General features: G+C 41.4%; 1 long non-coding RNA gene across 1 annotated transcript; it reads right to left on the reverse strand.

Moving 5' to 3' along the window:
* Nucleotides 1-1,798: 1,798 nt before the first annotated feature.
* On the reverse strand, nucleotides 1,799-5,299 carry LOC138107366 (uncharacterized). The gene is made up of 2 exons (XR_011149451.1): nucleotides 5,084-5,299; nucleotides 1,799-4,763 (listed from the first exon to the last, which is right to left on the reverse strand). It is a non-coding gene; the product is annotated as an uncharacterized lncRNA (long non-coding RNA).
* Between the last annotated feature and the right edge of the window lie 8,147 nt (nucleotides 5,300-13,446).

Consider the following 13,446-nt stretch of genomic DNA (forward strand, 5'->3'; position numbering starts at 1 on the left):
AAATTAAACTATAAACTTTAAAGCATCCATCAATTTCAATTTAATTTGTTTAAAAAAGCTAAATTATGGATTAACTTAGAAGGTAATAGAATTCAGAAAGAGAGTACTTGTGATACAAGGAGTCCCTTCATACATTAATTTTCATTTTTGGTGAGATGAAGTTTGAAATTAGATTCAGATTGCAAATTATAGCTTTGTATGGGCTCCCTATTGCTAGCTCGTGAAATACTTAGATTCCTGAGGATGAAGCAATTTTGCTTCCCATAATAGATTGCAAAAGCCTTATTTCCCACTGGTAAAATAAGGTCTGCAGCTTAAAGTGGGAGCGAGCTGTGTCTTTGCTCCTTGACTTGGTCACCAACAGGGATACATTAAACTGAAACCTATAACTGAAGAAGAAATGGTGACATAAGGTGGGGTTTTCTTTGAATTCAAAGCTTATCCTTTTCATTTCCCTGCTACAAATAAATTACAGCCTGAATGCTGAGAAGGAGGCTGCTCATCACTTCATGTCATACACGTGCCTTATTTACCTTTCCCTGTACACTGCTGAATTCTTGCTTTGTACCAGTTTTTGGGCTCCACAGCACTCACAGTCATAGAGGGAGAAAGGCATTTTTCTCCTGGCATAAACTGATGGACTCATTTAGCAGAAAAGATCCATTACATTAAGGGAAGGCAGAAGAAGTAATGCTTATGGCAACAGAGCAGATGTGCGATGATCTGTAACCCTGGAGGTAAGATATTAAGTCTATAAATTGTCTTCCTGCGGTCTCCTAAACATCCGTGGTTGTATTGGTCTGTTATTATCCCCGTTCCAGGAGCAGCAGGGAGGAAGGCAGTGTGGAACCTCAGCAGATGCTGGCAAGTGCCGGTCAGGGCCAGGTCCTTCGTTAGGCAGAGGTTCATGAGCTGAAATCATGATCAGACAAAGCTTAAATACCAGATGAAAATGTTCTGCTGTCTTCTGCAGCTTAAAACAAAACTGGTGTTTTGTGTGTACAAAACCAAAATTAACTAAGAAAATTTCCCAGAAGAAGAATGAACAGATTAAAAAAAAATTATGGTGAAATTCTCCAGAAATGTGGAAAACAACTGGAGAAGGTTTGATTTGGTGACTGATGCAGAAAAAGACTACAGAGGCTGAGACTAAAAGACTACAATTGTGACTTTTGCTCTGAAGCATTTTCTGCTTTTAATAGCTTGCAATTAACTTAGACTGATAATGAAATCATGTTACTGCATAAAAAAAGAGGAATAGTGATGAAATGAAGTGTCAGATTTGCTTCCAGAGTACAAAACAGACTTTGTTTCAGATTTGTGATTATGTCTCACATCTTATAATTTTAGCAATTTATATTCCTGAGCAGAGACATCAGGATGGGGAACTGGAACAAAAGATTTAAAGCAAAATTCCAGCAAGATACAGGGTTAATCCTCAACAGAAAAAGCTTAGATTTTTCTAAGTAAAATTGAAGTGCAGTCTGGTATGAGGCCTCCACAAAGTGCTACCTCTTTGACAGCCAAGAGTCAGAGACATTAATAAAAAGGAAGCAAATCTTGAAGCTGGAACCTTCAGAAGTCAGTGTCAGAAACTAGATCTCCTTTAGCCAACACCACAAGATATGACAAGGTCTGACCTTTGGAAAGTAACGCAAGAATTATGGTAGAGTATATTTCTCAGTGAGACTTTACAGACAGCCTCTATAAGGGTGCACAGCCTATATGGAAAAAAATCCCCACCATCAATGTCACTGAAAACCTTTCTACAACAGACACAATGAAGGGAGATGGAGCCTGAAAGCAAATGGAGTTTTTATTCATTTTTAACTGAGTAGAGGTGAATAAACCAACATGGTGTTAAAAGCAGTGATACTAATGTTAAAAGAAATACAGGGAATAGAAGGCAAATGGCTAAAGTTCAGGATGGAAGTTGAGAAGTCAAGCATCTCTGAAGTGGGATGGAAGCTGCAGGTGAAAAAACAGTTAGAAAAAGGCTTACACACAAGGGAAATGTCTTCATTCCTCTGATGGAAACATGTCTGTCCCTGGGTCTCTTAAAAAGCATGCCCTCATTTGAGAAGCTGGGAACCAGAGACACAAAGACATGTGGGGATGTTTTCCAGGGAAGAAGGGATCTGCTAGCAGAGTACAGGACAAACCTGGAAGGAACATCCGCCACATGATTCCTATTTAAGAACGTTATTCTTATGTAAGGCAAAAGTAAGAAAAGAGGATGGTTTCATTACTCTGGAGACCTCAGAGCTGAAGAATCAGAAATATAATGCTGAATATATGTAAAAAGACATAATTCTTCATTGATGCATGGTATCAGAAGGATTTAAATAAGTATGTGCACAAAAACTTTCCTCCAACTCTAACTCTTGAAAAGCTGAAAGAAATAGCAGGTATTTGTCTATGCTTCATGCATCAGGACAGTGGCATTTTCTCACTAGGCATTCTCTCTGGACTGGCAGTCAAAGCCAATGAGTCTCCAGCATCCCTTGGTGCCTGTCTGTGGAAAAATTGAACAAGCCACTAGTAACAGTCAATGTAGCCAGAAAGCCAGAGATAGTAGGCAACACACGAGTACTGAGCAATATCTTGAGATGCCTCAGGGCATCTGGTCCATCTGCATGAGGCTGTTCAAAATAACACAAGCTTTCAGTGACGTCTCACTCCAGAGAAGCAGCTTTTGGATGCACTGTGTGGGCTATGTCAGGAGTTCCCAAATGGCATTCAACACTCATGAGCAGGCCACTCTGTCGAGCCCTTCAATGTCCCTCTGGGTACTTAGACATTTACTGTGCCTGGGAACACATTCATGCAAGTATCTGCATTTCAATGTCATAGCCTTGAGTTATATTCTGCCCTTAGTGTCCTATATATATGTGGGGGAAAAGGAAACACAGTAAGATGTATGGGGAGCTCATGGGACACTTAAGACCATGTCTAGTAGAACGACTTTACAGGACAGAGAACATGTCATGGTTCCTCTGAGTGGTGAAACAAGTGTGGACACCCAGCCTAACTCAGTACTTGATGACTGCCATTGTTGTTAACATCCAGTTAGTGAGAGATGCCTCTGCCTGAATAAGGTGCAAAAGAGACCATATAAGTCAATGACACGGATTTTTTTTAACAATAAATGTGAGACAGAGAGATAGAAAGAAATAGAAGAGAGAGGAGAGAGGAGAGAGATAGAGTGAGAAAGAGGGGGATGGAGAGAACAAGCAGAAGATAGTCACCACCCATGGGTCCAGCAACATCCCATCGATCCTTCTTCCTGGAGCTGTTCTTCTGGGGGTATCACCTTTATACAGTCCAAGTGCTGGGTATCCATGAAGTGGTCTCAGATGCCATTCCCATAACCTGGGGTGATCTTTGTTTGGTGATATGTGTATGAGCAGTTTCCTCCTTCCCCACAGTTTGCCACAGTCAGAAATTTTGTTCAGATGCATTAACCAGGCTGTGCTGAACAGCTCTCACCTCTGCCAGGCCTGAAATTAGTGCTCTCTTGTCACAAATTCCTTCTTTCTGTGATTATCTCAAGTTCCCACTTTGGTGGCTTATCTTATGACAAGTTCCTTCTGTGGCCTTGACAGTGTTTGAGACAGGGAATTGTGCTTTTTAAGTCCTACAAGTGTGCAAATGTGTAATGGCTTTGATATGCAGCTTTTCCTGAAAAGTGAAAGAAGATGGTGGAAGTATTCAGAGTTGGAAAGCACCAAAAAGTTGTACATGGATATCTCCATGCAGCATATTTGCACATCCTCTTGAAGTTGTGAGGTAAAAACTGAAGAATGGTGGTTAATGCGCTGTAAGTTCTGCCAAAAATAGGCTGTTGTCATGTTCAAGGAGGAGTTCCTGGATATGTTCTGTAGATTTTCATGTCTTTTTTAATGTGAGCCACGTATCCTGAAACTGATCATAAACAGGTAGTACCAGTACCAAAAAGAGAACAACACCAGCTCAAAATCTGAGGGAAAAGGGGTTCATGTTTTTCCAGGACTAATACACTGTTGGCTGCACATCACCCATCTCAGAGAAGGAGAACTAGAAATGATACAAAAATGGGCAGGAAGGTACCAAGTGACTTCCACAGGAGGAGCAGTTAAACAACCAAGAACTCCTGGAATCATGAACATAGTTAAAGACTTGAGAAGAAAATGATCATTCATAGAATCACAATAGTTTCGGTTGGAAGGGATTTCTAAATGTCATCAAGTCCAAGCCCTTGGTCAAAGTAGGTCCAAACAGACTATGTTGCTCAGGGAGTTTCCCAGCTAAGTGTTGAAACCTCCAAGGATGGAGACTCCACAGCTTTGCTGTGCAATATGGTCCAGTGTTTGACCACTCTCATGATGAACGTCCCATGTTCTGGCTTGTAACCATTGCCTCCTGACTTATTACCATGAACTCCCCAGAAGACTCTGTCTTCTGTACACTTCCATCAGGTTTGATGAGTTTCCCCTGAGCCTTCTCCAGGTTGTACAGCCCCAGTTCTCACATGTCTTCTATATGTCACAATGCTCCACTCCCTTAAACATCTTAATGACCCTTCATTCGACTCTTTCCAGTCTGCCCATGTCTCCCTTGTACTGTGGAGCCCAGAACTGGACACAGCCTTCCAGGTGTGGCATCACCAGTTCTGAGCAGAGGTGAAAGATCAGCTCTGTTGACCTGCTGGATGACTCTTGGTTAAAGAGTGCTGTATCCATTGCCACACTTGATAAGAGGGCACCATTGTAATGGTCATGCAGCTGCATTAATACAAGCAGAAGGAAGTTATTTTTCACAAGCCACACAACATAACTCTGTAACCAAACACTACAATCTATTTTAGAAGCCAAAAATATAAAATTGTTTTAAAAAGGACTGAATGGCGTGCTGGTTTAACACCAGCCAAATGAAGGTCCAAATGAGCCACTCCCCTTTCCACCCCTTCTGGTAAGAGAGGAACAAAGGCAGAGAGCTTAGGCTGAGATAACAATTACTGAAAGCAAGCAGCAATGGAATAAGAATGGACCATAACAGCAGCAATATTTATAACAAAAGTATATAAAAAGAGAAGGTGCTTTACCCACAAAAAGGTGTTTACTTAACATAGTTCCTCATGGCCACGAGAACAAAGACAAGATGGACACATTTGCCACCCAACAGCGTTTGTTGTTTTCGGAGCTGCGTTCTCCGAGAACCAGGAAGACACGGGCAGCGATGAGAGAGGGCAGCGTCTATAGGGGCTGACCCCTGCAACCTCTCAGAGGAAGAGAGGGAAACAAAATGACACACTTCCAGGGGTGTGCTTCACCCTGAAGCCCTGCCCCCAGGAATGATGTGGCTGGTATAGAATAGCAACTCATAGCCACGCCCATACGCTCCGCCCTCGCCGTGCGACCAAAACAGATGGATTTGTTAACACGGGCCTGTTGTTGCCTATTAAACATCATAATTCAGACACAAGCTCCAGTCCAGGGTGCCACTAAGCTGCCAGCTGCCAGAATTTGGCAGGGCATGCCAAGGGGAAGGAACACACCTCCCTGCTACCTTTTCTCTTCACAATTGCTGTATTTCATCATCATCACTGAATTACCGTGGAACGATGAGCTAACGTCTGGCCTGAAAACAGTGAGATCTCATTGAATTGGAGAATAACAAGGCCCAGGTGTATCAGCTGGGGTCAGAGGTTCAGTAGGAAGTGACAGGAGGAGAGTGCTGAACGGAGCATGTCTGACAGCACCACCACCCCTTGGAGGTGTTCAGTGATGCTTTCCTAGAGGCATGAAAATAAAGGGCCACAAAAATAGCTCCAGGATTGACAGGTACAGGTTGTATCTTTTTGTTTCCCTGTATGGCTGACTGCATAGGGCCTTAAAAGGAGTATGAACACCGACAGGGTGAGGGGAAGAGGGCAGCCAGGCTCTGGGGAAATTGCACTTCTCTGCATTCATCTATGTTAAGATATTCTTCACATTACTGAAATATGTATAGTGAGAGGCCCTCCAACACACACTGTGAAAAAGTATGCAGGATCCCTGAACACTTTGGCAAAATGTGCTGCTGGAGGCAGGAGGGTAGACTGGCTGGTGGCTGCTCTGACTTCCTGGGGTAGGAAAATTCTTAAGCAAATAGAATACAAATTAGGGAAGACTTGGGAAAGACAGACACACTTGTAAAGCACTTGACAGAAATGCAGTGGAGCCAAGACTTAAGCCACACAATGTTCAAGCCAATCTGATTTCTTGAAAAAAATCCCCAAACCTGTCTGGTCCCAGCCAAAACATGGATCGCTGATTGCCAGAGCTGTTGTAGGATGAGACTATAGAGGGTGCTTAAGGCTTTTAGCAAGTGTTTAGGGTGACATATTCCCAGACTTTTTATTAATGTAAAAAGAAGCCTTTAAAAGGAGACAGAATTTGTGTTGAAGGCAACAGAATGGCAAATATTAAGGTATTGTAAAATAATTTTTAAGGAAAACATGGACATCATTATTTCCATCTTTTATATCAGTGTTAGATGGATAGCAATGTAGAAAGGGTTGCTTAAGTTTGTTGCATGTGCCAAAGACAAGAGATCAAGGCAAGTATTAAATCCTGGACTGGTAACACCAGAAAAAAAAAATCATGTCCTTTGTGCAAAGTACATTTACTTGTGCTTTTGGAAAAAATACGACCCAGTTGTCCAAGAACTGCTTCCCTCTCTTTCTGCTAGGGCTGAGCTAGCTAGTACTAGCTGCTTGGGCCACAGGTTAAAGACCAAAAAAAACCCAGAATAACTGCAATTTTTAGAAATAAAAAGACATCTCTGTTATGCCCCTATTCAAAGGAAAGTGAGAAACAAAACTGCCACTCATTCAGGCTGGGCACAGAGCCTTTCCCACGGAGTAGCCTCAGGGACCAGAGGATGGTAAGAATCCAGTGCCTACTTATGGCTACACTTCTGAGCAGCAGCAGGGAAGTGCAAGTTGTCCTCTCTTATGTTTCAGTCAACAGAAAATTGAAAACAAGAATATGTGCCAGTTGGAAATCAATGCCAGAGCCGCAAGGAACCTGAAGAAATAAAATGCAGAAGAAAAATGTGGGTATGACTTGGAATCCCAGAAAAGCCCATCTCTTCCTCAGAACGAAACTGTGCAGAACCACTGGGGGAACTAGGGATCACAGGGAACAGCAGTCTCCCCATCACCTGTGAGGCTGCTGACCATATTGTGGATAAATGGTTGTTACCTTTTTCCAGCCCCAAAGGGAAAGAATTAAGAGGTATGAAATTATACATTTTGTTGCAAATAACTCACAAAGCCTCCTCAGGCTAGTACAGACAGCAAACATATAATTCAATCCAAGAAAATAGCAATACCAATTGCTGCCCTGATACCATGCAGAGGGAAAGGAGAATTTTTAAGCAGGACTTCAGAAAAGATGATAACAATAATTTTTCAGTTCCTCCAAAAGCATGGGAGAAACCAAAATATCATGTGTTAAAAAATGGAAAAATGTGAACCCTGATGAAAGGTACTCTGCTTCACACGGCTTTTTTATTTTTGTTGTTGTTTTAATTGCACATAAATTCCTTCTCTGTGTGTTAATCAGTTTGTCCTACTTTATTCATATATACTTCACCTTCTTTCATTTTGATGTGACAGTGCTCCTCAGCCTGAAAGGAGGAAGGCACAATTAACTGAGCTGAACCTAAATATGCAGCTATCTCTGTCTAAGTCTCAGGTCTTGTGCTGAGGCATTGTGTCTTTGCTTCCGAGCAGGATCACAATGCAGATGACCTCTAAGGAGTGAAGGTGTCAGGGATGCAGAGTTTTCTTCAAGGATAAGCACCACGATGCTAACGCAAGTCCTGAAAGCATTCCCTCCTCCCTTGGCTTGATCTGCATTTCAGCTCCAGGCCAGGTCTGTTTGTTGCCCACAGCAGACCTCTACAGAGCTGACAACCAGATTAAACTGCAGCAGACAGCTTTCAGGAGGTGAGCTAGTTTTTTTAAGGCTTACTGAAGTATCTTTACATTGCAATGCAAACTGCACTGTGGATATAGTTTGACTCGCTTTATTTACACATATCCCTGATCTTGAGAAGAAAATGCCAGAAGGCATGCAAGGCAATTCTTCTTGCAGGAATCGTGCAAAAAACAAAATCCCTATTTCCCAGGGGTCAACTTTGCTTTAGGGACTGATGCAAATCAGCACCTCCAGCAGAGAACTATTTGAGAAACTTTGAGAAACTATTTTGCTGCTCATGCAATTCCTTCTCCCTCTAAGCTGATTCTGCATAAAACCATGGCATAACTTGAAACTCATGGTCTTAAGAACAATAACTTGAAGACTGCATTTAACAGAGCAAGCGTGTGATGCCTAGCATAATAATATATTTATTCATGAGCTATCTAATAACTGAGGATGCATATTTTATCATAATGCTCCGATACAGAAAAACAAACACTCCTTGTAGTTCCACACTGTTTTGCTTGCTTTGGTATATTGATAGAGCTAATGACCACAGTTTGTGCCTTCTTTGCTAGGCACAGAAAATCCCTGCTTTGATAACACTGTGCTGTGACAGAATGATAAGAATTAGGGCAGTGCACCAGAGAGCCTGGCTCCTCAGCAGAGTGACTCTGAACCGTAGCACCAGAGCAGCACAGAACTGTGGGGTCCCTACAGCCCCAAAGAGCAGGCAGTGGGGCTCTGCGAGGGAGCAGCCAAAATCATGGAGAAAGCAGCAGCAGGGGATCATAGCCAAAACCCAGGGGTGACGTTAGGTTGGAACACATGCAATATATGCAAGCTGCTCAGGGCTAGGGGAAATCTGATTGTAGCAATTATGCTAAAAAAACCCCAAAACACTCACTCTCTTTCTACTACCCTGTGATAATTCACCCATTTTGGAATAAGACTGTTACATGTACTGACACCTGTCTGTGCAATTTGGATGACCATTTCTGTTTGTGTAAAACAAAATAAGAATGGGCCAGGCATAACATGTCATTTCCCAATAAAATGATCCCTGGAGGAAAATTTACAGTTTACGATGCATTTAATTTCTACATTGTTAAGTTCTTTGCCAGAAATGCTGGGCTTTATCTTAACTCCCCAAGGATCAAAGACATTTTGCCACTGCTCTGAATGGGAGTAAGTCAAAAACCTTTTAAAATGTCCTAACCTCCTGGAACAGTCATTCCCCTCAGATCAACATGCAGTGTGCACAGAAGCTCGCTTTCAGAGCTGTAGGAGGAAAAAATCTGCATGATGTGTTGATACAAGCTGCACTGTAGGAGCAGAGAGACAACAATGGATTAGACTGGTATATAAAAACACCTTCCCAAAGATTAAGGTAAGTTTTCATCTGTGCTGGCAGTGAATGAACAGAGTTCTCCATTTTCTTTCCCAGTAGACAGGAGCACCTGAGGTAAAGATTTATTACAAATACACCCCTTGGGAGACTGGTGCTGTGTTTTCTGATGGCCTGTCAGCTTTCCACTTTCCCTTGATTTATTTGAGCTGTGGTGTGTGTCTATCTACAGGGTGCATATTTAGAGAGAGTATCTATTCAATTACTACAGGTAGAGATTTGGCTGCTTGGAGGTACAGTCTGTTTACTCCTAAGCATCAGTTTGGATGACAATCTCTCAAAGTCATGGTCCAAAAGAAGTCACAGATGATTCATTCGATTTGAATCTTATCCTCGGTTTCAAGTGCCTGTATGTCTTATTCCTTATCTAATTAGCCCTGCAGAATCCCAGTTCATAAACACTAATTGGAAGCATGCAAGAGTAAGTGTTCATGTAAATCCTCCTCTGCATTTTTGATGTATCAAGTATTACAGGCAAATAACTCTGACACTGGAAAAATGCCCAGGAAGTTTTGCCTATACAACTGGAAAATTTGAGCCTGTATATGAAAAGAAAAGGGTCTTGTGTTAAAGCCAGTTTAGAATAGGAGTCAGGAAGAGTTATTCACAGGCTGAAAACTGCAGGTAGTAAAGGGGAAAAAGTGATAGTAAAACTGCAATTTGTAGACCCAATAATTAGCAATAGTAGCATAATGCAGAGATAAATTAATAAAAATTGTTAGTGGAGTGTCTGGCTCAGGGGACTGATAATAAGACTGTATTTTGAGCTGTGTCTCATGCCAGAGAGTCCCTGATTCTGAGAATGCCAGTAGCAAAGATTGCTACTGTCTGTTGCAGAATTAAATTACTGTCTCAGTCTAGAGTTTCACATAGGCTCTGTTGTTTGCTGACTCAAGGAAGTGACCAAAGCCTCAATGGATGGAAAATTAAAACTGCACCTACACAGAGAAACACTTACCTGAACAGGAATGGAATAGATTAAGAGGTAAATTTTCATACTTTCTACCTATACTAAATGTGATCTTAAATACGCAGTTGACAGTGCTGTCAGTCCGAGCTTTTGGAGAATTACTAACAAAAGTAGGGCTATAGCAACAACTAATCATTGGGAAGTATAAAACGTAAAATTTAAACTCATTGTATTTTTAAGCATTTGGTTGATAAATTCTAGCACAAAATACTAGAAAAATAAGCTCTTAATATTAAGGCATGGAGAAGATATATTCCAAAAGAAATGTTCCAAGATACTGGTTTTACGTTATCAGCTTTGTGCAGGGGTATCTAAGTAATACTAAACTGTATTATAAAGGACATCTACCTATTGACATAGGCAGCCTGTCTTCTAATTATGAAAAACACATGAGAGTGAGGATACTTCAGTAAGTAGAGAAATTGCTTCAATTACTACTGCATTATGCAGAAATTATTATGCAGAAAAATTACTGAAAAACAGCCTGTGGCAGTGATTTGCTAAAACTTGTAGAGGTGCAATAATTTCATGTTAAGTTTCTATTAAGAACCAACTGAAACTAAATTTAATGTGTTCATCCTTCTTATCACAGCTTTGGTCAGTGTCTTCTGTGGCATATAAAACTCTAATATTCTTTCACCGAACATAAGGTTATTCTTTGGTTAAATGACACTTCCACATCACCTGGTCTCTCCTTTCTGTAAGTTCTACTTTTAAGTCCATCATTTTCTTGGCTGTGTTATGCTTTGGCAATACCAAAGATACAGTACCCCTCCTGCAACAAATACAGCTCCAATTCATTGGTCTTATTAGATACATTTCCAGCAATCTTTATTGTAATAGATATTTCATATTTATTTTCTTTCTTCTACAATTCCCTTTTCTACCTCATTGTCCTTCGTAAGCTTTGCCTACAGTTCAGGTCTTTATGAGCCTAAGTCTGATAACACTTTGTGCTGGACAATTTTTCACTAGAAAATTGATTCCTGATTTACAGTGGGATAAATAAAACATAACCTCAGGCCTTTTGTCTCGTGATTTCTGTTTTTCTCATCACTAACACTTAAAAATGCTATTGGGTGACTTCTGCTGATACATTCAGCTCAGATGCAACACTTCATCCTCCCCCCGGGCCTCCCACATCAAAAAAAAAGAAAAATAAAAAAGATGCATTGCCTTATCTTCCTATGAAAATACAAGAAGCTGAAGGAGGGGTTTGAGATGCTTTGAGAGCATTAAAAAGGGTGTTTGTCATCTCAAGTGATAGAAAGAACTTAGTCACCATGAAATCTACTAACCATAAACCACACAAGCTTCACACACATTTTGTGTTATTAGGATTACAAAGCATTTATATAGTGCCATACATTTCCACTGCCATTTCTTCCAAGCAGATAAAGCACATTCCCTTCCTGACAGATCCTGCACTCTACATAAGTCAAGACAAATATTGTATGTGATAAAAATAGAGGACAAAAGTTCAGGAGGGATTGATGTGTGAGACAGCTGATAAGGAGAAGAGGGGAAAGGGAAATGATTAAAGATTACTGTTTGGGATCCTTTCAAAACTAGGAAGAGGATGCTGAGAGCTGCTGGCTGCACACATCTGGGAAACCTGCTAATCCAGGGCAAAGCAGAAAGTTTCTCAAAGAGAGTGGCTTCAGTATCCATGTCCAGCACATGGGGGTGACTGTGGGGCTTCCCACACCCAGCTTAACCCTGGGGGTAGACGTGGCTATAGCATTTTTGGGACACCTGGTGTTTGTGGGGCACCTGGTGCCATGGCAGCCACCTGGAGATGCTCCCGGTGCTGGTGTTTGTGGGAAGCTTGTTCCCCATGGAAAGGCTTGAACCTGAACCCCCTTCTGCCTGCCCTGCTAGGCAGCCTGGCCCAGGACAGGAACCCACCAACTCATGCTAGGGTCCTCCCCTGGGAAGGGATGCGGCACTGCCTGTAGCAAACAACTGAGGGGCAGAGGCAGATGGTGTACAGACCACCGGCCCCAGTGTGCAGAGGATGCCTGTCAGGTCCCACCATGCCTGTACTGTCCAGCAGCCTTCAGCTTCATGGCCCATCCCTGATCTCTTCTGAAGCTGGTGCTGCCATACTCGCCTCGCTGTTGTCAAGGAGAGTGCTCTCAGGAAATTCATGACAGGGCTTCACTGCACAAGCAAGGTCTCACTGAGGGCTGACACTCTGATTTCTAACTTTGCTTTATTATTAAGATTCTTTCTGTGACTTGCTTGAGGTGGCATAAGCAAAAGCACAGCTATTTGGATATGCATCCTCAGGGCATCTACCCAAAGTCATATGGGTTATTCAGAATTTCTGAATACCTACTTAAATGTCTCAGATGAAGCAAAACTGATGAACATACTTTAGGTTTATAGGCAGGTGCCCATCTATAAATCTATGATAGTTATGTCAGTGCATATTATAAAAAAAGGTTTTCCAGGGTTCATAATTTACGATAGAGATTGGGAAGCAAAAACAGCAAAAGCACAGGAGAAAGAGGAAACTTGCAGTCCAGTTGAATATTTGGAAATAAACAGGAAAGGAGGATGTAAGCAAAATCAACACATGCATAATTTAAGAACCATTGTCTGAAAGTGCACATTTCACTTTTAAAAACACTTTTAATTATGAAAGCCACAGGGAGGAGAAGAAGACAGAGAAGATGTCAAATAGTAGCTTTTGATTAGGCCTGCCTAAGAAAAGTAATATTTAATTTCAGATCCTCTAAGTGTGCAATTTTTACATATTTTTATTATGCATATAGTACTGATTATACACAAAATACACAACCAGAACTAGCCAAATACTTCAAAATATATCAGTATAAACATAGAGCTTTGGAACCTCCACCTTCTTGATGAGCCAGGACATTGTCTAACTGTGTGAAACGCTGATCTCTTCTTACAAAATGCTGATTATCTTCAGCACACCTCAGGATAAAAGGAGCCAGTGGAAACTGCATTTAAAAAAACAAAACAGTCTCCCCTTAGACTGGAGAGAGTGTTTTCAAAACTGCAGGGAAATAGTATTCCTCAAAGCAGCAGGCATGACAAATGGGAAATAAGTGCCAAGCTTAATCCATTCACCTCCTTTTAAATAACAA

This window comes from Aphelocoma coerulescens, chromosome 3 (genome assembly GCF_041296385.1).
Source record: "Aphelocoma coerulescens isolate FSJ_1873_10779 chromosome 3, UR_Acoe_1.0, whole genome shotgun sequence".
Classification (NCBI taxonomy): domain Eukaryota; kingdom Metazoa; phylum Chordata; class Aves; order Passeriformes; family Corvidae; genus Aphelocoma; species Aphelocoma coerulescens.